The sequence below is a fragment of the Cupressus sempervirens genome, chromosome 8, assembly GCF_028749045.1.
Source record: "Cupressus sempervirens isolate cs-2001-9-10 chromosome 8, ASM2874904v1, whole genome shotgun sequence".
In the NCBI taxonomy this organism is placed as follows: Eukaryota; Viridiplantae; Streptophyta; class Pinopsida; order Cupressales; family Cupressaceae; genus Cupressus; species Cupressus sempervirens.
In genome coordinates this window covers 47,621,027-47,642,296 of record NC_143125.1, presented here as the reverse complement: position 1 = coordinate 47,642,296, position 21,270 = coordinate 47,621,027, and the positions used below count along the sequence as shown (strand labels likewise).

The window sequence follows — 21,270 nt, the reverse complement described above, 5'->3', positions numbered from 1 at the left end:
TACTTCTAACCATGATAAGAGGGTAGCATATATTCAAGAGGACAACTGCAGCAAGGACTCTAAAGTAGACAATATAGAGTTAGAGATGGGTGAAAACCTTATGTATAGGAGGGTATTGATTAAGAAACCAACTCTTGATGAACCTAAGCATAGGAGGGCACTATTTAGGGTCATATGTAAGATCCTAGGGAAGGTATGCAAATTAGTAGTAGACTTTGGATCTACTGATAATATAATATCAAAGGAGGCAATATAAAAGCTTAAACTACCTAAGGTGCCACATGTGAAACCCTATAAAGTGACTTGGCTTAATAAAGGACATAATAGACTAGTCAATGAATAAACATGGGTGGATTTCTCTATAGCAGGTTATAAGGACAGATTGTTGTGTGACATCCTACCCATGGATGCTTGTTATCTATTGTTAGGTAGACCTTGGAAATTTGATAGAGAAGTAGTATATGATGGAAGGGAAAATTCCATCTCATTTAAGAAGGATGACAAAACCTTTAAGATCCTATTCTTATTGGAAGAAGATGCATCACAACCCAAAGTGCCTAGTGTCTTATTGTGTAGTAGAAGAGAGTTTGTTAACAATCTCAAGGATGAGGAAAGCCAAGGTTATGCAATAGTATTGAAGTCTAAAGGAGAGGATAATACCATCAAAGAGCCATTACCAAAGGAGGTACAAGCATTTCTTAAGGAATACAAGGACATAGTAAGTGAAGGGACTCCTGCTACCCTACCTCCTAGAAGAGTCATAAGTCACCAAACTGACTTTGTTCCTGGTACATCCCTACCTAACAAGCCAACATACAAACTCACTCCAAACCTAAACTTGGAATTGGAAATGCAAGTGCAAGAATTGATGGACCAAGGTCTAATTCAAAAGAGCATAAGCCCATGCGTAGTCCACATTGTGTTAGCATCCAATAAAGAGGAGAAATGGAGATTGCGTACAGACTCGAGCCATAAATAGGATCACAATTAGGCATAGGTTTCTCATACCTAGGATTTAAGATCTCATGGATTTCCTTTGAGGAGCAATGTACTTCACCAAATTGGACTTGAAGAGTGGATACCACCAAATTAGGATTAAGGAGGGAGATGAATGGAAAACAACATTCAAGACCACATATGGGCTCTATGAATGGCTAGTGATGTCATTTGGTCTCTCTAATGCTCCTAGCACATTCATGAGGCTCATGAATGAAGTGCTTAAAGACTTCACAGGAAGATTTGTGGTGATGTACCTAGATGATATACTCATCTTTAGCAAAACTAAGGAGGAATACATCAAGCATGTGGAGGTAGTATTATAGAGACTTTATGAGGAAAATCATTCTATCAACCTTGAGAAGTGTGACTTCTTCAAGCAGGAGCTTGTGTACTTAGGCTTTGTGGTGTCTAAGGGTACACTAAAGATGGATAAAGAGAAGGTTGTTGCAGTCCTAAACTAGCCACTACCTACTACATCAACTGAGGTAAGGAGTTTTCATGGTCTTTCTCAATTCTAAAGGAAGTTTATTAGAAATTTTAGTGGCATATGTGCACCTTTTCTAGATACCATAAAGGGTGGGGTTAAGTCCAAATATAGGTGGACCTTAGAAGATGAAAAGTCATTTCAAATGCTCAAGAAGCAAGTAGTCACCCAACTTGTTTTGCAATTACCTAGTTTTGAAAAAATCTTCACCCTAAAGTGTGATGCAAGTGGCCTAGCAATGGGGGGAGTGTTGAGTCAAGAAGGTAGGCCAATAGCCTTCTTTAGTGAAAATCTCAATGAAGCCAAAACAAAATATTCTTCCTATGACCTTGAACTTTATGCCCTAGTTCAATCCCTTAGGAAGTAGAGGCACTATCTATTGGCCAAGAAATTTGTTGTGTTTATTGATAATTAGACCCTAAGCTACATCAACAGTCAAGAAAAGTTAAGTAATAGGCACTTGAAGTGGATGGAGTACTTGCAAGCATTCACTTTCACAATCAAGCACAAGAAGGGGAAGATGAACAAGGTAGCAGATGCCTTGAGTGGAAGGTTATTAATTGTCCAAGAAGTTCAGCTACATAGCATTGGGATAGAGAGTTTTAAGAGTCCCTATAAGAGTATGAAGACTTTGCACAGGCCTATAAGGTATGTTCTAATTTTGAGAACCACTTTCATAGAAAATTTTCTAGATTTACCTTACAAAATGTATTGCTCTTTAAGGGTAACCGCTTGTGTGTACCAAGGGGATCCATAAGAGAGAACCTAATACATGAGAAACACAATGGGAGTCTAAGTGGACACTTTGGTGTAAGCAAGATTCTAGACTTGGTCCAAAGATTCTACTATTGGCCTAAATTGGTCAAAGATGTAACCCAGTATGTGGAACAATGCATGGTATGCATGAAATCTAAAGAAGGGATGAGTAATTTAGGTCTCTATCAACCCTTACCAGTCCCAAATAGGCCATGGGAATGTGTGAGCATATATTTCATTGTAGGTATACCCAAGACAAAATAGGGCTATGATAGTGTCTATGTAGTTGTTGACAGGCTCAACAAAATGGGGTACTTTATTCCATGAAAAACTACTAATGATGCAAGCCACATTACACATTTATTCTTCAAAGAGGTTGTGAGGATTCATGGCCTTCCATTAAGTATAGTGTTAGACAGGGATGTGAAATTCATGAGTTACTTTTGGAAAGCCTTGTGGAGCAGACTTGGCACAAACTTTTCATTTGGATCAGCCTACCATTCCTAAATAGATGGTCAGATTGAAGTGGTTAGCAGGGTGTTAGGTAACATATTGAGGTGCCTAACTAAGGAATATGGAAAAACATGGGATATGGTTATCTCCCAAGTAAAGTATGCATATAATGATAGTAGAAATAGGACCACAGGAAGAAGTCCAGTTGAGATTGTCTATGGAATGCATCCAAGGGGTATATGTGAGCTAAGGGATATTAGAGGTATGGAATATTAGAGTGGGCATGCTGACAATTTTTCCCAAACAATGAAGGAAATACAAGAACAAGTGGGGAAGACCATCCAAGACAATACCCAAAAGCTTAAAGCCAAGATAGATGAAAGGAGAAAGGACATTCAATTCTTCATTAGAGATTATGTCATGGTGCACTTAAACAAGGAAAGATTGTAGAAGGGTCTACCTACCAAGTTGTAGATGAAAAGAGTAGGACATTGCAAGATCATAGCAAAGTATGGGTCAAATGCATACAAAGTTGATTTACCATCAGATTTGGGCATATCACCATTTTTTAATGTCCAAGACTTGGTTCAGTTTAAAGGACCATTACCTACTAATGCTCACAACAATTACGACCTTTAGGATGACTTAGAACCTACAATAGTCCCTTCTTCCAACAAGTTGGAGGCTAAAAATTTGTTAGACTCAAGAGTTAAGAAAGCCATTAGAAACAAGGTGTACATGGAGAAAATTTTCAAGTGGAAAGACAAACCAGACTCAGAAGCCACATGGATTTCTAAGGAAGATTTCAACAAACTAGGCATCAACAAAGACCTACTGTACACAAGAGTGACATGGCTTTTCTCTATAGGCGAGTACAGTACAGGGGAACCTAGGTGGGCTAAGGAAGGCCTAGGGCTTCCTTTGGGATTTTGGCTTGTAGTGGTGATAGCCACACCACTAGGTGAATAAAGGGATTCATGAAGTCCTAGAAATGTGGTTGTTAGGTTTGACAAGCCTCATTAGATCAAAGTTGCTCATTAGTTACATATTAGGCCAAATTAGGTGTTTTGGGGCCTAGACGTGTACAATGGTAAAATAGAGGTTTTGAAATCATATTTAGGTGGTTTAAGTCCTATTTGGATATTATTTAAGGTTTCATGGTTCTTGGAGCAAGTTTGAGGGCTTAACTCAATAAGATGTAAAAGTTGATAAATTGTTGTCAATATTGTCAATGACAACATTGATAACTTTTCTTGCATTTTGTGAAACTTTGTCTAGAAGGAGTTATAACTATCAAAAATAGTTAGGAGTTCTCATGGTGAGCATATATGAGGCCATTCTCAACCTGTTCAAGGGGTTGGATAAGTTAGTTTTCGCATTGTATGAACTGAGCAACAAGTTCTTAGTAACATTTTTATGGTTTTGAGTGTTTTTGGCTTGTAGATGGATTAGATCTAGAAATTTTTGTTTTGGAGATGTTAGAGTAGATTGATTTAAGATTTTGTATGGATTTAGTTTATCATTTTGCAAGGTTTTGAGTACTTGAGTAAATTATTTTGGTTTCATCTAGCCTGATGTTCTGAATCAAGTTGTTATCACAATTAGAGTCATAGGGCCACTTCCCATCGTACAATCTGTACTACCTTGTGGGATTTGGAACATGAATCCATGTATACTATGTGCAATGGAGATGGGCCCCTGGAATTTTGTGGAGGTAACTTTGAAGTGATTCCCTAGGCAAGTCTTGATAACTTGGTTAGGGATCATAGAGCAAAGCAAGTGGAATTGGAGTGGTTGAATGTGTCTAATACTTCAACCTAATATTGGAATATGATAGAAAGTGTTAAGAAGTAACCTAAAGCCTAGTGGGAAGCATTGGAAGAAGTCGTAAGGAGGTCAAAACTTTCTTTGCATCAGACTACTCTCATAATCCTTAAAACTCTTGTTTAAAGGCTATTTTTGTGCTTGTACTGTATAGATAGATTAAAGACTTCAGACCCCTAAAATATTCAAGGTCTCTAAAAAGGGTGTCTTGATTGGTAATTTGTTTGACCCCTTATTAAGGAAATTTTCAAAATATCAGGGTTTTACTTGATTTGGAGGGCTAATTGCTTGTAGCCCTATTATAAGCATTTGGGTGCATTTTTGCTTGGTAGTTGGAACTTGATTAGGGTTTCAAATCAAATTTTGACTAAGGAATTTAAAGGAAGTTCAAGTACCTTCCTAGATGACTACTCATCCATTGGGGATGTTAAATAAACATTTGGGGTTACTAGTGATGTTGATGTGTTAGCAAGCATGTTTGTTCTACCTAATTGATGGACACTAGTTGAATGGTTTGGGACCTCTTGAATAGGTTCCTAAGGAGTATAGGGTGAGTAGAAGCCTTACTTGGTCAGGTGAATGACCTAAGGAAACCCTAAGAGATATTTGGAGAAGCAATATTATGGTCACATCATGGAACTATAATGTAATTAAATGCTTGACTAGCTGACTTGTGACTTAGCTAGCTAGAAGAAGCTTGGTTAGAAATAGAAGAGGCAAGAAAGGGTTGATAGGGAATGACATGAGATCCAAAGCAACCAGATAGATGCAAATTTGGATTCTAACATTGTAACTTAATTGTATATGGCTGAAACCTAGGTGGCCTCACAATTGGGCATGTTGAAAGACTTCTTTTAATTATTACATCAGTTTGGCTACCAATTGTTGAGCTTTATGTTCAAATGTGTTTCTTGTTAATTAAACTCGAGTAAAAGTCTAGAATATCACCTTATGTACATTGCTTTTTAAGTTGCTTTCTTGTATATCTCTGAGCTGGGTTATTTGTAAGCTTAAGTCAAGTTGATTTTGCCTAAGTTTTCTTTCTCCCTGCAATGATTAATTATTTTACTAAATGCACTATATTTCACTCCTAATAGGATCACATCCTTTTACAAGGAACTTATAAATTAGTACATAATTTCATGAGTGCCATCTACACCAGGGTTTTTACCTCTGATCAAGATTTTTCCTCAAGAACAAAAATTATTGTTCTATGGTTTATGGTTTCTTATTATCGTGCACTGTTGTTTTAATTATTGCTAATTAGTCTTAAATGTTTGGAATTATCTATGTTTGTGCATAATTGAACTCACCCTCCCCTCTCTTAGTTGTAAGGTGTGGAATTTACTACTTAACAATTGGTACCAGAGAATTAAGTCCTCTTTAAGAAGGAAGTTTAGTAGCTTGAGGATATCTACAATGCATGCATGCATGCAAGAAAGTCCTAAATCTGATGCAGATAAGTATAACAGTTGGAATAACATGATGAGAACACATTTGATCAGTATGGGAATTGATTATTGGTTGATCACAAAGAATAGGACTGATATCAAATCAAAGAGCAAGCTCTCTTCATAGATGAAGAGAAGAAGGAATTTTAGTACAATGTGATTACAAGAGAAACATTGATTAGCATATTATCAAAAGTAGAGTTTGTAGAAGTAAAGGAGCTTGATTCTATACATGAGATGTAAAGTTAGATATGTTATAGACAAGAAATGAATACATCGTTGGTTAATAGTTTATTATTTTAATAGATTTTATAACCTAACTCTTTTAATGCCTAGTGTTTTGGAGAAACAAAAAGATGTCACCAACAAATGGGTCAGTGTATGTGTTATATTATTGCCCTCTAAATTACAAGGTACAACTCCCTTCAATTTGAAATGATATACAATGAATTGATGTCTTTATTTGATCGTGATTTTAAAGGATAAACTCTTGACCTGAGAGCAGAAGAGACTACTAACCAAATTGATTGTAGATACAAACAATTTAGGCAAAATTGGATTTGGATAACTCACAACCCCAATGTAATCCCTTTATGATTTGCAGTTTGTACCTTGTCTATTTTGATTTGAGAGATACCTGATACTCTTATTATATTTACCTTGAGATGACCTGAGGGTCAAATGTTATATTTTGATTCAGTATCATAGATGCTTTATTACTATGTTGTTCAGTTTATCACATTGTGTTTGCATGTTGATGCCATTTTGAGATGATGGTAGATCTATGATGATATATGATTATCTGGTATTTGGACATAATTTATAATTATGCTATGTGATAGATTTTATGCTATGATGATTTACTTCATTCTTGTCTCTTTATGCTTGATGCGAATGTGAGTGATGTAAATGGATTATTTAGGTATTCAATGCATTATTGCTTCGGTTATGTTATTATATGCAATTGCACTTGATCATGTGTTTTAGTGTGCAAGAATTATATCCCTGGCAATGACACATAGAGTTAGTGATTTAGCTATTCATATTTTACCAATGTCATCCCCATATGGTCAATGTATCCTTATTTAATTATTTAAATTAAACCTTTTGATAATTATTAAATCCGAACTCATCTGCATTATGTGATTAGATCAGTGAATGTGTCTATGCATTTAGAGGATCGCATTGTCACGAAAGTTGTTAAGTGATTTTCTGTGATTTTGGGTTTCCAAGCTTTAAATCTTCTAGAATTTAATTTTTGGCAGCTTTGCCTTAGGGGAATTCTTGTTACAAGGAATAATCTATTTTCCTTTGGGTTAATTCAGAGTCTAGCTGGTCTAACTGGCTATTTTCCCTAATCGACTATTCACTCAAAAAGTGAATAAGTTTGGAAAGAGGAATTTAATTCCTCACTTTTTCTATTCTAGAATTTAGAAATTTGGAGAACTTTTCTAGAATCCTCTTTTGAAAGATTTGATTTTTGTTCGTTTTGGGAGCTGTGAGTGTGGGATTTTTGTGAGATCAGTCTCATTGGATCCGGCTTAGGGAGACCTTGCTTTTGTTAGATTATGGTGACTGATCAGGAAAGTACTATACATACTTCATAAAAAAATTTGGGTCGTGGCCGACATGGTAGCCGACATATTATGGCCGACATATGGCCGACATGTTATAACCCTAAAGCGGTTTAATACTTGTATAAAAGGGTTTAGGGTTGGGTATTTTTCATTATGTTGTGATGCAAAATTGGTTCTTGCAACGGTATTGAGCTATAAGGGATTACAAATTGTAATCAGGTTGTAATTACTGGATTGTAATAAGATCGGACTTGTTGTTTGGTGGACGTAGCCCAAGGATTGGGTGAACCACGTTAAATCTTAGTGCCTTGTGTTCATTTCTGTGTGATCTATTATTTTCTGTTATTGGTTATATTTGCATGTAGTTTTATTTCTATCTGTGGTTTATCCTAACAGCTTTATCGTCACTTTTAGCAGTTTTGGCAGATTATTTATTTTACTGAGTTGTTTTCAATTTCTGTCCTTTTGACTGTGAGGTAGGACTCTCCCGTTTTATCATTTCTGCTCCATTTTAGCTTTGTTTTTGGTAGCTGTTTCTTAGAAGGATAAGAACTAGTGTTCTCCTCTTTTTTTGTTTGCTGGTTTTGCCCGTTTGGTTAGGTATGAACATTTTCCCTATTTTTGGGATGGGGGTTTGGGGTTTTGCACTGTTATGCTAGCCATTTTTGCATATGGTGCCTGAACTCAATTATTTTTGGATTTTTGAAGTTTTTGTACCCAAAGACAATGGGTTTTAATTTCAAATTTTTCCAGTTTTTGGGATTTTTACCTCATTTTGTGTGCACACTATTTTCTTAGGTTTTCTTGGCATGAGTTTGGTCATGGACCTGGATCATCTATTTGGAAGTCGGTCAGACCTTTATTGCATGTTTATGTTGTATTAGGATGCATAACACATCTGTCCTCTTGAGTCTATTTTTATTGAGTGACTTTCTGCTTTTTATTCTCATCCAATCCTTGTGTTATGATCTTTGTGATGGTGATGTGCTACACACGAGCACGTGCGTGTACATTTTTTGAGTGACTTGCAAGTCCTGATCTTTCATGGTACTTTTGAAAGTTAAGATCATTGGGGTTGGGTTCAAAATTTGCATGCCTACGGGCACTCATCGTTGGATGAGCAAGGGTAGGGTAGGGTAGCATATGGAGTGGGCTTCTATCTCACAGCCTGGTGATCATGACACCATAGGTTGGCAGAGGGAGCTTTAATTAAGTGATAACTAAATAAAATATTGGGTGGTAATAAACCTTGAGATAATAAAACGTGTGAGCACTCATTCAAGTTTGAGGACATAATGTGTGAGCACCCATTTAAGTTTGAGGGCACATGATCTGAGCTTGGGCTTTTTAATGCCAAGTGACTCTCCATGATGCCAACCCCTACTTTGTATCTCATTGAGTGTCTGACCAAGACCTATAGCTTATACATTGTTTATGTCTTGGTTTCAGTCAGATCATACTGCTTAGCATGTGTGTTAGCCATGGTTGTTTTCTTTGCATGTGTTTATGGTTGGATCATTATCTCCATCAGCATGGTAGGAGTGGGTGTGCAGGTTCCATGTGGTTGGGAGGCATAGCTACCTATACCAATACTAGGGACCGATGTATAGAGATGGTCTTTTGTCTTAGTGCAACTGTTGCTAGATGTTTTCACTTGGTGCTTCGAGTTCCAAAGTGTGCTTTCTTGTGATTTATGCTTTCATTGGGATGCTTGTATATCATGTTTAGATGATGTTATTTATCAATGCATTTCCTTATTTTGATGATTATCATATGATAAATGATGTTAGCTATATTTGTAGGATTATCTTATGCTTTACTTTTAGCATGTTAGATCTCCTTATGCTTATATTGTAGCATGTTTTAGTAATGACATCCTTTTATGATAGTACCAATGATCTAGTCAGTACCTTGGTATGTTAAGTGTGGGGGATGGCTAGGGCCCATGATGGTCTTATGATGCCATTATGGTTGGGAGGAACCACGTACTTAGTTTGGTTGTTCTACACTTTGCGGTGTTGTTTTCAATTATGGCGATGTTGTTTTAAGTACATTGTGATGTTATCTTTTGTACTTTCCCTTTTACTGCTTATTAGATGGTTAGATGCTATTTCCATCCTTTAATATTCATTCGAGATTCTTTTCCTTGTTATGTGTATCTAGTACTCCCCAGTGTGGGGAATTCATTTTCTAGTTTTCTTCCTTTAATGTTTTTTGGCTTGTTGTTTTGGATTCTTGTGTGAGAATGCAAGTCCTTGCATGGTGTGTTGGGTTTCTTTGCACAACCTGACACTTCCTTGCACAAAACCCAACACCAGTTTTAGTTGTTTTGGTTGTTGGGCCAAGTACCTTCTGATGCCATTTGGTGCACTTTCTCACACAAATGGCAATTTCTTGTGGGGTGTGTTGCACTTCTTCACAAAAGAATCTATCTCTATTGGCCTCACATGAAAAATAGGGGGCATTTAGGCTTGTCTAAAAGTTCAAAAGTTGGTTTTGGACACGGTTTTAGGTTTTACACCTTCCCTAAGATATAGATTCTAGGAAATTTTAGTGCTTCAGGATTTTAGACTTAGCCAATTTTTAGGAGTCAATTGTTGTCTTTCAGCTTAGTGTTTAGTAGTTGAGTTGTGATTCTTTGTGTCCTCGACATGTGAGAGGCCACAGTTGGTCTCTGTTGTTTTCTTTTTTATGTTTTGGTTAGTGGTGATGCTTGGAGATCTTTGGTGTTTGGTTATTTGGTTAGTCTTCCATTGTGATCTTTATGATTTGCATATGATGGATGTCTTGTGCTTTCATACTTGTTTAAAAAATTCTTTTATCTTGGCTTATGTTTGTCCTTGTTTCTAAGGATCTCTGGGTGGGGCATTACACCCAATAGAATGTTTGTTATAAGTTATCTTAAGGATCTAGCATCTAACTTCCAATTAGCAACTATTTGAACTTCTACAACCATGACTACTAATTCTAACGATGCGGATACAATAGGGAGGTGCAGAAAAAGAACCACACATGGAAGATAAATGGAATCTCCTATGCTACAATCACCATAATGGAATGGAATCCAAGAGAAAATCACAATACCAAATGTAATTGTCTTTTAGCTATCAATGCAAACCTAATCTAATCTATAATTGGAGCAATAAACATGAAAGCCAAATCAAGGTAAATGGAATTACCAACTCTCCACTGTCGAGTTTCTCCACCTTTACGTTATCCTCACAAATTACATTTACAGTTTTTTTGTTAAACCCATTCATCAATAGGAATCCAAAAATCATGTTATTACAAATATTTAATCTAAGAAATTTAGAAATAAAATCCCAAATTTGTAGGCAGATTAATATGTTAATATCTTTCTTAACGTTAAGCCCTGGTCCTGTGATGACCCTGTAGACATTTGGAAGACACTTGGATTTTCGTAACTAAAACAAATTAATGAAAAAACCTCAATTCCCTTTGTGTTCCTATAAAAATTCTGCATTGGCACCAAAACTTGTATTTCATATTTTAATAGTCACAACAAGTTTGAATCTTCATCGTAGATCTCCTATCAATGATTATGATTTAAGCATGGCAACCCATCTTAATCTTTTTCGCTTCTTCACAACTGCCCATCGTACAATATTTTTAACATGTGCAATGATGCAATGACTTACTATTATTTCATTTTACAACTTTGCAACTAAAAACCCTGACCACAACTAAAACCTTGTGATGTTGCACTAGCCCTTAACTCAATTATTTTGATTGTTTTTCACACCCTTGCAACTCAAGATTCTAACTCAATATTAAACCCTATGAAGTCATGATTAAACATTTTGTTGCTTTTCCACCTTAACTCTAGGTTACCCTTAACCATGCGTGATGGAATGATAACTATGAAATTAACTATTTTCTCATTTATTGTTGCCTCACAACCTAAAAAATCTTCAATACTTTCTAGCCTCTAACATTGTGATAATTGTTATCTCATGGCTTCAGAAGACTGTATTGGCATGTGCTTAATTTATTTATGAATTGGGGCTCACTAAGACACATGTTTAATGCTCGCATTGTCACTTTGGTTATTCTTCATACATATTTGAAAAGTGAGAAAGTGATAGGCATTGATCTACTTTTGATCAACGACTTCCATAAAGTGAAGATCTTTTATAACAGTCAGAAACTCCAACCAACCTAAGCATGCCATATAGACAACTTATTCTGACACATTCCTTTTTCTGTCCCATTGCTAAGTCTAGTCCCACCATCTCTACATGTCGAATGCTCAAATTCTCATTTTGGTTATTTCTTGTACAACTTTATAAAGAAATAAAGTGATAGGCGTTGATCTTTTAAGATCTAACAGCTGGGAAGATGCATCATTTGACATCACTTGGAAACCAAAGAGGGAACCACAGGGATAGGTTTCAACTCATAACTTTGTCACAATATGAAATCTTAACTCATCTCTTAACCCTGTGAAGTTGCAAATACATTTTTTTTCCTCCCTTACAACCTTAACCTCAAGTTACTCTTAACTTTTAGTGATGATGCAATGAAGAACTTTCATTACTTTGCTACCTTAACTCAAGGTTGACTTTAACTATTTGTGAACATGCGATAGCTTTGGATCTTAATTGTCATGTTAACCCTTTGCACCATCACAACTTAAATTTCTTTAAGTTAGATTTAAGTCGTGACCTTTGATCTAATCCTCATTTGAGGGTTAGGAATCCATCTATAAGGGCAATTGACTTTTCAACCAGTGATGTGGAGATTTAGATGCAATTTACATCATTAATTTGATTTCCATCTTTCCTCTTACCACCTTTGACTAGGCTTTTTTGCCATTGCTAACTATTTGAGCTCTTCCTTTGCATCAGATCCAAATGATCTTCCTTCTAACTTGCTTCCATGATTTGCATCATATCCTCTAGCCTTGATCTCGATGTTCTTTGTTGCCTTTTGCTCTAAATATAAGTGTGATCTTCTTTTTGAATGCATCCTATCTTCACAATGAAAACTTGACCAAAGCATTAGGGTTTTAGAACAACTTCCCTCTCATCTAGGAAATGTATAGACTTACTCTCCCTTTCCTAATCACCTAATATGAATGAATGCATTAGATTACTTTTGAATGCCCACCTAGGTGCACACAGAGGGATAGATGAGAGGAGAATTTCCTTAAGGGCAGTCTAGCATAGACTCAAAAGATTGACACATTGACTTGACTTCAACCTAAAGCAAAATGAGACGAATTGAAAATTGGACAACAACTGGCTCTGTCTGGGGATCTAAGCATGACAATGCTTAAAAGGATCCTAGCAATCTCTAGTTCTATAAAACAAGGTGACAACCTAGCAAAAAAAATAACATACTAATCTAGGAAAGCAACGACAACTAACAAAGAAAGTGAGCAACTAAGCTAAAGCAAACTGCATGAAAGAAAAACCTACTTAACTAGCTAATATGCAGGGGTTACCTGCTTCAATTTTGTATTTGATACAACTTCAAATCCTGTCCATTATAAGAACATGGCAGGGGTTTTCCAGTGGGATATGCCAACTTGAAATAGCTGTTCTAGTTCACTTGTATGATTTGAAATGGCCCTTTCCACAAAGACTAAAACTTGGAGTGCATTTCTCTTGGTTCATGCCTCTTATCCCATAGTAGGACCAAATCACCTTCCATGAATTTTCTTGGTCTTTCTCTTTTATCAAATAAATTTTTAACTTCCCTTAATGTTTAGTGATTTTATCTACCATTTATTCCCTTTCTTCCTGCAACTTGGTGAGATAAAAAATTCTCTTTTCCAATCCATCTCTGCATATACCATCTTCAATTATTGTCTTCAATTTACAAGTGACAAGCTTTGGAGGCAATGGAAAGCTAGCTTCTACTCCATAAACTAACTCAAAAGGTGAGATACCAATGGATCTTTTAGGTGTGGTCCTATTTGCCCATAAAGAATCATGTATCTTCTTGTGCCAACTTCTCTGATTTTCTGAGACCAATTTCTTTAAGATATTAATCAGATTCTTATTGCTAGATTTAGCCTGCCTATTTCCTTGAGGATAATAGTCAGAAGAATGACCAACTTGAATGCCATTATCATAAAAAAATTCAAAAACTTCTAAGGAAGAGATATAAGATGCATTGTCCATTATCAATTTCATAAGAACTCCAAACCTAAAAAATATATGTTCTTTAAGAAATTCACACACTACTTTTGATGAGATCTTCTTCATTGGCTTGGATTCCACCCATTTACTAAAATAATCTATGATAGTCAATATGTAAGAGTGTCCTTGTCTTGAAGGAGGATTAAGTAGGCTTATGAAATCTAACCCCCATTGGTGAAAAGGAACTTCAATCATCACTGGCCTAAGAGGCAAGGCAACTAGCTGAGGTTTACTAGTGAACATACTACGTTTCTCATAATTGGTAACCAACTTATATGCATCCTTAAACATACCAGGACAATAGTAGCATTGCCTCAAAATTTTGAATTTGGTGAAAATGGAAGAAAAATGTCCTCCACATGCTTCATCATGGGAAGATCGTAACAACTTCACCTATTGCTCCTTATCAACACAACTTAGAAATGCACCATCAATAACTATTTTATACAAGATATCATCATGAATTACATACCTTAAGGCTTTTGTTTTTAAATCTCTCCTCTACTTAGCACTGAATTCATCAAGACACTCACCATAGGTCAGAAAGTATGCAATGTTTAAAACCAAGGATCTTGAAGGTTGACGATGAGGACCTTTCGAATAAATTCTACTTCAACTTACTGATCTTCTACCAAGGCTTTACAAAGTGCATTTACTCTCACAAGTTTGGTTGGCTTAATTTATATATCATACTCTTGGACCTTTGCTATCCAAGCTCCTCTCTTATTGCAACCAACCTCTTGTTGTGTCAAGATACTTTTAACTGCAGGATCAAGCACATATATTTTTTGAATGGGAATGCAACACATAGAACCTAAAATTCTTGAGTGCTCTGACTACTGCATATGCATGTTTCTCCATTTGTGAATATCTCAATTCTTGATTCTTCAATGGCATACTCATGAAAGCAATTGGGGCTTGTAGTTCTTCTTTGTTTTCCTGCATCAATATGGCTAGCATGGTATGCTTTGATGCATAACAATATATGATGAACTCCTTAGCATAGTCTAGATGAACAAGAAAAGGGGTTTTTGCAAAAGCACCTTTGATGTCTTCAAAAGCCCTTTTTCAAATATCACTCCATTTCAAAGCTTTATTACCCTTCATCATATCTACTATACACTTAACTCTGTTTGGATCAATTTTCACCCCTTCTTGAGAGACAATGTGACCAAGTAGTTTACCTTATGTCACGCAAATTACTGATTTCTTGGGATTTAGTGAGACACCATGATCTCTACACCTTTATAGCACTCTTTCTAATTCTTTGATGTGGTCTTCTCTTTTTCTCAGAAAAGACTATCAAACATCAAGATACACAACAATGATTTTATCCTTTAGATCAGAAAAAGCCAAATTCATTGCATGTTGAAATGTTGCACCTACATTAATTAAGTCAAAGGTATCCCACTATATGAAAACATACTCCAAGGTGTGGTGAATGCTATCTTGAACTAATCTGCCTTATCTACTTGAATCTGATTATACCCTGAAAAGCCATCTAACATAGACATAATATCTGACCCTGCAACAGTTTACAAGAGGTGATCCATGTTGGGGAGTGAAAAGTTATCTTTGAGGGAAGCCTAATTTAGATTTCTAAAATTCACACAAATCCTTATCTCTCCATTTTCTTCCTCACTGACACATTGTTAGCTACCTGAATAGAGTGATGAATAGGATATATGATCCTAGCCTTTAGCATTTTATCAACCTCCTTAAAGATTTCTCCTTCAACTATAGGGTTGAAGTTCCTTAGTTTCTGTCTGAATGGTGTTGCTCTTGGCTTAAGGGGGGTTTCATGTTTGAATTTCCCATCTATGAAAATTTTGAGACTTTCATAGCTCCAAGCAAATGCATCTTGATATTCAATGAGTAATTTCTTTATTTCTACCCTCTCCTTTTGTGTGTAACACTTCCCTATGTTTATAATTTTTGGACTAATTTCAATCCCTATATTTATTCCATCATACTCACCACAAGATTTTCCTTTGTTATCTCTTTCTCTCTTAATGTATGCATCATGTCTATCAAAAAACTTTTCCAAAGAAATGAGATGAGATGGGATCTTATTACCTTTTAATTGGATCATATCTAGCTCTGGTTTCCTTTTGCCACCTATCAATGGATCACCACTTGAATTAGTAGTTCTTTCCAAATACAGGCCTACAAAAGGTTTTTCCCCTTCAATGAATTGTTGTATGTGTTTGTTGTCATCAAACACCTTCCAAGAATCTTCATTATTAGGAACATTGGACCTAAATAAAACTCTCACTTTATAGATTTGATCTTTGAAGTCAAGATGTGGTAGGAGCAAAGATGCAGAGACTGCTAAAGAATCAAATCTTGAATTCAATTCCCTTGGTACTACTATAATTGAGAAAGCATCCAAACTTTCAATCTCATGCCACACCTTATTACCGTAGTTTTTCAATCGTTGGTTCTTTACTCCATATTGGTTCTTCACTTGCCTTACTACCATTTCTACATCACCTTGAGCTTTGAGTATCTTGATCACTTTTTGGTTTGCTACAATTATGCCAAGGAGAAGGGCTTCATACTCTACAGTATTGTTGGTATTCTTGAAATTTAACTTGTATGACAAAAAAGTTGCTTCTCCACTAGGTGATGTCAAAACCATTCCTAAACTTGAACTAGCATCGCCACAACTGCCATCAAATTCTAAAGTCTACAACTATTCACCATTATTCTACTATGATTCTTCTTGAATATTAGGGGTATTAGAAAATAGCATATAGTTAACAAACTACATTTCTTGATATAGGATTTGAGACCTAGGATCATCTGATTTTAGGATAGTGAACTTTGCTTTTTCTTCTTATTCTAGTTTCACCCTTTTGTTCCCAACTAGGATAGTAGCATATGACCAATCTAATTTTATCTCTCCTCCCATGTCCTTGAAAAAACTCCTACTTAGGATCATTCTGTAACTTGCAAGGATGTTTGCCACTAGGATGGTGAGTTTTAGCCTTTTAGAAGGATATACAGCTAAAGCAACTTGAGCATCCTTTATTTGTCCAAGAAAGGGTACTTATTTGCATCCATTGATTAACAACGACCAAACATTTTAGTTAGGGGTAGACCTAGAGCTTTGGCTATAGAGGTAGTCATCACATTATTAGAAGCCCTTGAGTCTATGATGCAATTACTCAACCTATTTCCATTAATAAACAAGAAAATGTAAAAAGGATCTGCCTTTTTATTGGGAGAAGTAGCTAAGACAATAGAGAGAGGTTCCACTAATGCTAACTTTGCTATGATGATCAACATTAGCATTCATACTCGTGACCTCCATCTTTAATATTACAGTGCTCAACAAGTCTCTGGAGCTGATCAGGGTTAGACTTCAAATAATATTGTGGAGATATTTGAATTCTCACCTCTTCACAGTATTGTATTATATCAAAGGAATTAGATAACTTACCTTTGTGTTCCTTTTGTGAAGTTGAGGGTACCATGCCACTATCTTTAGCTTCTTTGTTTGATGGTGCATGATTTTTGGCATGAACTGAATTGGAGGTTTGATTCTTATTCTTTTGACCCCTAATTATGACTATTAACTAAGGTCCATCTAGAGTTCCACTATTTGTTCTTTATTGTCCACCATCTACTTATACCTGATCATGTCAGCACATGTATCCCCATCATGATCTTTGCTTAAGTGGAAAGCACACATGTTTTGTCCCTTTGGAGTAGCCTCAATTTCTAGCCTCTATTGAGCAGGTGGTATTTGCAAAGTCTTACCTCCATTTGGATGTCTAGAACCTTCTTGATAAGGTTGGTGTTAAAAATGAATAGGCCTATTGATTTATTTCTTTAATGAAATAACCACACTAGACAACTTTTGGAGCATGACATTTGTATTATTTGAAGTGTTAGCTACATTACCTATGGTTCTAGATTGAAGTTCTCTTTTCCACTTACCAGAAGCTATCATGTCATCTTCCATCTCCATAGCTAGCATTTGGGTATCTTATAAATTTGCTACATTTGCTCTCCTAATTTAACATCCCAGACTAGGAGGCATAAAGTTGATGTAGAAGGTCTTCTTATTGTCTTCTATTGGTGCACTTACATCAAGTATTCTCTTGATGAGTTCATTAAATCTTGCATTAAAATCCCTCACATAAATGAATGATTATTTCTTCCTTTGTGTCAATTGTAGCAACAACACTTGTGCATCTTCTATACTTTTATGGTGTTCTTCAAACCTTTGTTTCATGTGATTCCAATCTATGATGCACCCTATAGGTAAATCTTGGAACCAATCAACAACATTATCTACAAGAGTATCTATAAACATCTTGATTGCTACATCTTCATGTTGAGGATTCACCATACCACAAGCTTTATGAAAAACACTTAGGTGTTGTTCTGCTGAGATTGTGCCATCACCATTGAATCTTGGGAATTTTTTTCATGATTCTCTTGGCAAGTCATTATTATCTCCAAGGTTGAGAGGACCAATTGCATTTCCCCAAGGGATTGCCATAGCGACTAGTACAATGATATAATTTGTTTTGAAAGTGACTGAAACATGGAGTTTCGAACCATGTAACAACAAAGAATTACAGATAAGAGGAATAGAAATTCTAGCAATGGGAGGGGACAAAGATTGACTTCTCCTTGTTCTAGTAGAAATAATTATAGGCAAGTGATTTTCTTGGAGTTTCTTAGCCACATATTCCCTTGTATGTGTTGTTGCCTTTCTAAAAATATCTTCTAGAATAGGAAAGTTGGCCTTCATGAGTTCCTCGTATACTGGGTCAATCCTTCCTCTTTCCTTGGCACTCCTAGTATTCTTGGGATCCAGGATGAATCAACTACTTAGAAAATGGTGTTTTGAGTTTACCTTAACCCTAGTGATCAAGGAAACTTTACCAGTCTTAAACTTTGAGTTAGCTTCTCCTTTTCTAGTAGGTTGATGTTGTAAAACTAGTATTAGGTTCTCATGGAAAACATCTCGCCTCCACAATACTATCTTGCAACTCAAAATATATACCTAATTAGAGTGCAAACTATTATGAAGGGAAATTCTTCATAGCTCTTTCATTTTGAATTCTCCCAAGTAGAGTTGCCAAAAACTGTTGGTTAGCAGTTTGTTCTCCTATTAGATTTTATAACCTGACTCTTTTAATGCCCAACATTTTGGAAAAATAGAAGGATGCCACCAACAAATGGGTTAGTGTATGTGTTATATCACTACCATCTTAATTAAAAGGTATAACTCCCTTTAGTTTGAAATGATATACAATGAATTGATGTTTTTATTTGATCATGATTTTAAAGGATAAGCTCTTGACCTAAGAGTAGAAAAGGATACTAACCAAATTGCTTGTAGACACAAACAATTCAGGCAAAAATGGATTTTGATAACTCACAACCCCTAATGGGATGTTTGAAAACAAGTTATCTTAAAGCTCTAGCATTTAACTTCTAATTAGCAACTATTTTAACTTCTACAACCATGACTACTGATTCTAATGATGCATATACAATAAGGAGATGCAGAATTTAAAGAACCACACATGGAAGATAAATAGAATTACCTATGCTACAATCATCATAATGGAATGGAATCCAAGAGAAAATCATAGTGCCAAATATAATTGTCTTTTATCCCTCAATGAAAACGTAATCTAATCTATAATTGGAACATCAAATGTAAAAGCCAAATCAAGGTAAATGGAATTACCAACTCTCCACTATCAAGTTTGTTGACCTTTACATTATCCTCATAAATTAAATTTATAGTTTTGCTATTAAACCCATTCATCAATAGGAATCCAACATTCATGTTAATACAAATATTTAATTTAAGAAATTTAGGAATAAAATCCTAGATTTGTAGGCAAATTAATCCATTAATATCTTTCCTGACGTTAAGCCCTAGTCCTGTGATAACCTTGTAGACATTTGGAAGATGCTTGTATTTCTATAACTTAAAAAAATCAATGAAAAAAACCTCAATTCCCTTTGTGTTCCTGCAAAAATCCTATGTTGGTGCCAAAACTTGTATTTCATATCTTAATAATCACAACAAGTTTGAATCTCTATCGTCGATCTCCTATCAACGATCATGATTTAAGTATGATGACCCTTTCATCTTAATCTTTGTTTCTTCTTCACAACTTTCCATCATACAATACTTTTAACATGTGTGATGATGCAATGACTAACTATTATTTCATTTTGTAGCTTCAGAACTAAAGACCCTGACCACAAATAAAACCTTGTGATGTTGTGCTAGCCCTTAATTCAACAGTTTTGATTGTTTTTCTCACCCTCACATCCCAAGATTATAACTCAACATTTAACCCTGCAAAGTCACAATCAAAGTATTTCATTTCTTTGCCACCTTAACTCTTGTTTACCCTTAACCATGTGCGATGGAGCAATAATTATGAACCTGATTATTTTCTCATTTATCGCTACCTTGCAACCTGAGAAATCTTCAATGCTTTCTAGCTTGTGACATTGTGATAACTATTATATTGTGGCTTTAGAAGACTTTATTGACATGTGCTCAATTTATTTATGAATTAGGACCCACTAAGATGTGTGTCCAATGCTTGAATTATTGCTTTGGTTATTCTTCACGCATCATTAAAAAGTGAGAAAGTGGCATGTGTTGATTTGCTTTTGATCAATGACTTCCATAAAGTGAAGATATTTATAACATTCAGAAACTCCAACCAACTTGAGCATGCCATTTAGACAACTTATTTTGACACATTCCTTTTTGCAGCTTGTAGTTGAGTTTGGCCCCACCATCTCTATGTGTGTCAAATGCTCACATTCTCACTTTGGTTATTTCTTGTGAAACTTTATAAAGCAAGAAAGTGACAGGCATTGATCTTTTAAGATCTAACTATTGGGAAGATGCATTGTTTGACATCGCTTGGAAATGAAAGAGGGACCTACATGGACAAGTGCCAACTCATCAATTCCTCACAACATGAAATCTTAACTCATCTCTTAACCCTACAAAGCCACAAAAACATGCTTTCTCTCCTTTGAAACCTTAACCTTAGGTTACTCTTAACTACTAATGACGATGTGATGAAGAAATTTTTCTGCTTTTCTCCCTTAACTCAAGGTTAACTTTAACTATTTGTGAAGATGTGATAGCCTTAGATCTTAACTATCATGTTAACCATTTGCACATTACAACTTATATTTCTTTAAGTTAGAGTTAAGTCACGACCTTCAATTTGATCTTGGTCTGATAGTTAGGAATCCATCTCTAAGGGAAATTAACTTTCAACCCATGACATAGAGATTTAGATGCATTTTGCATTGTTGATTTGATTTCCATGTTTGCTCTTGCCACCTTTGACTAGGTTTTTTAGCCATTGTTGAATATTTGAGCTCTTCCTCTACATTAAATTTAAAAGCTCTTCCTTCTAACTTGTTTCCATGATCTGCATCATATCCTCTGTATAGAAAACAAATTGATACAAGTATGACAATGTATTTCAATCATTGTTTTGTCACTAATGTCAAACCTGCTACTTGCTGATAAGACATTTGCTTAG

General features: G+C 35.6%; 1 pseudogene; it reads left to right on the top strand.

Moving 5' to 3' along the window:
* LOC149541539 (GDSL esterase/lipase At5g55050-like) overlaps window positions 1–21,270 on the top strand; it is a 74,941-nt pseudogene that overhangs the window by 1,029 nt on the left and 52,642 nt on the right.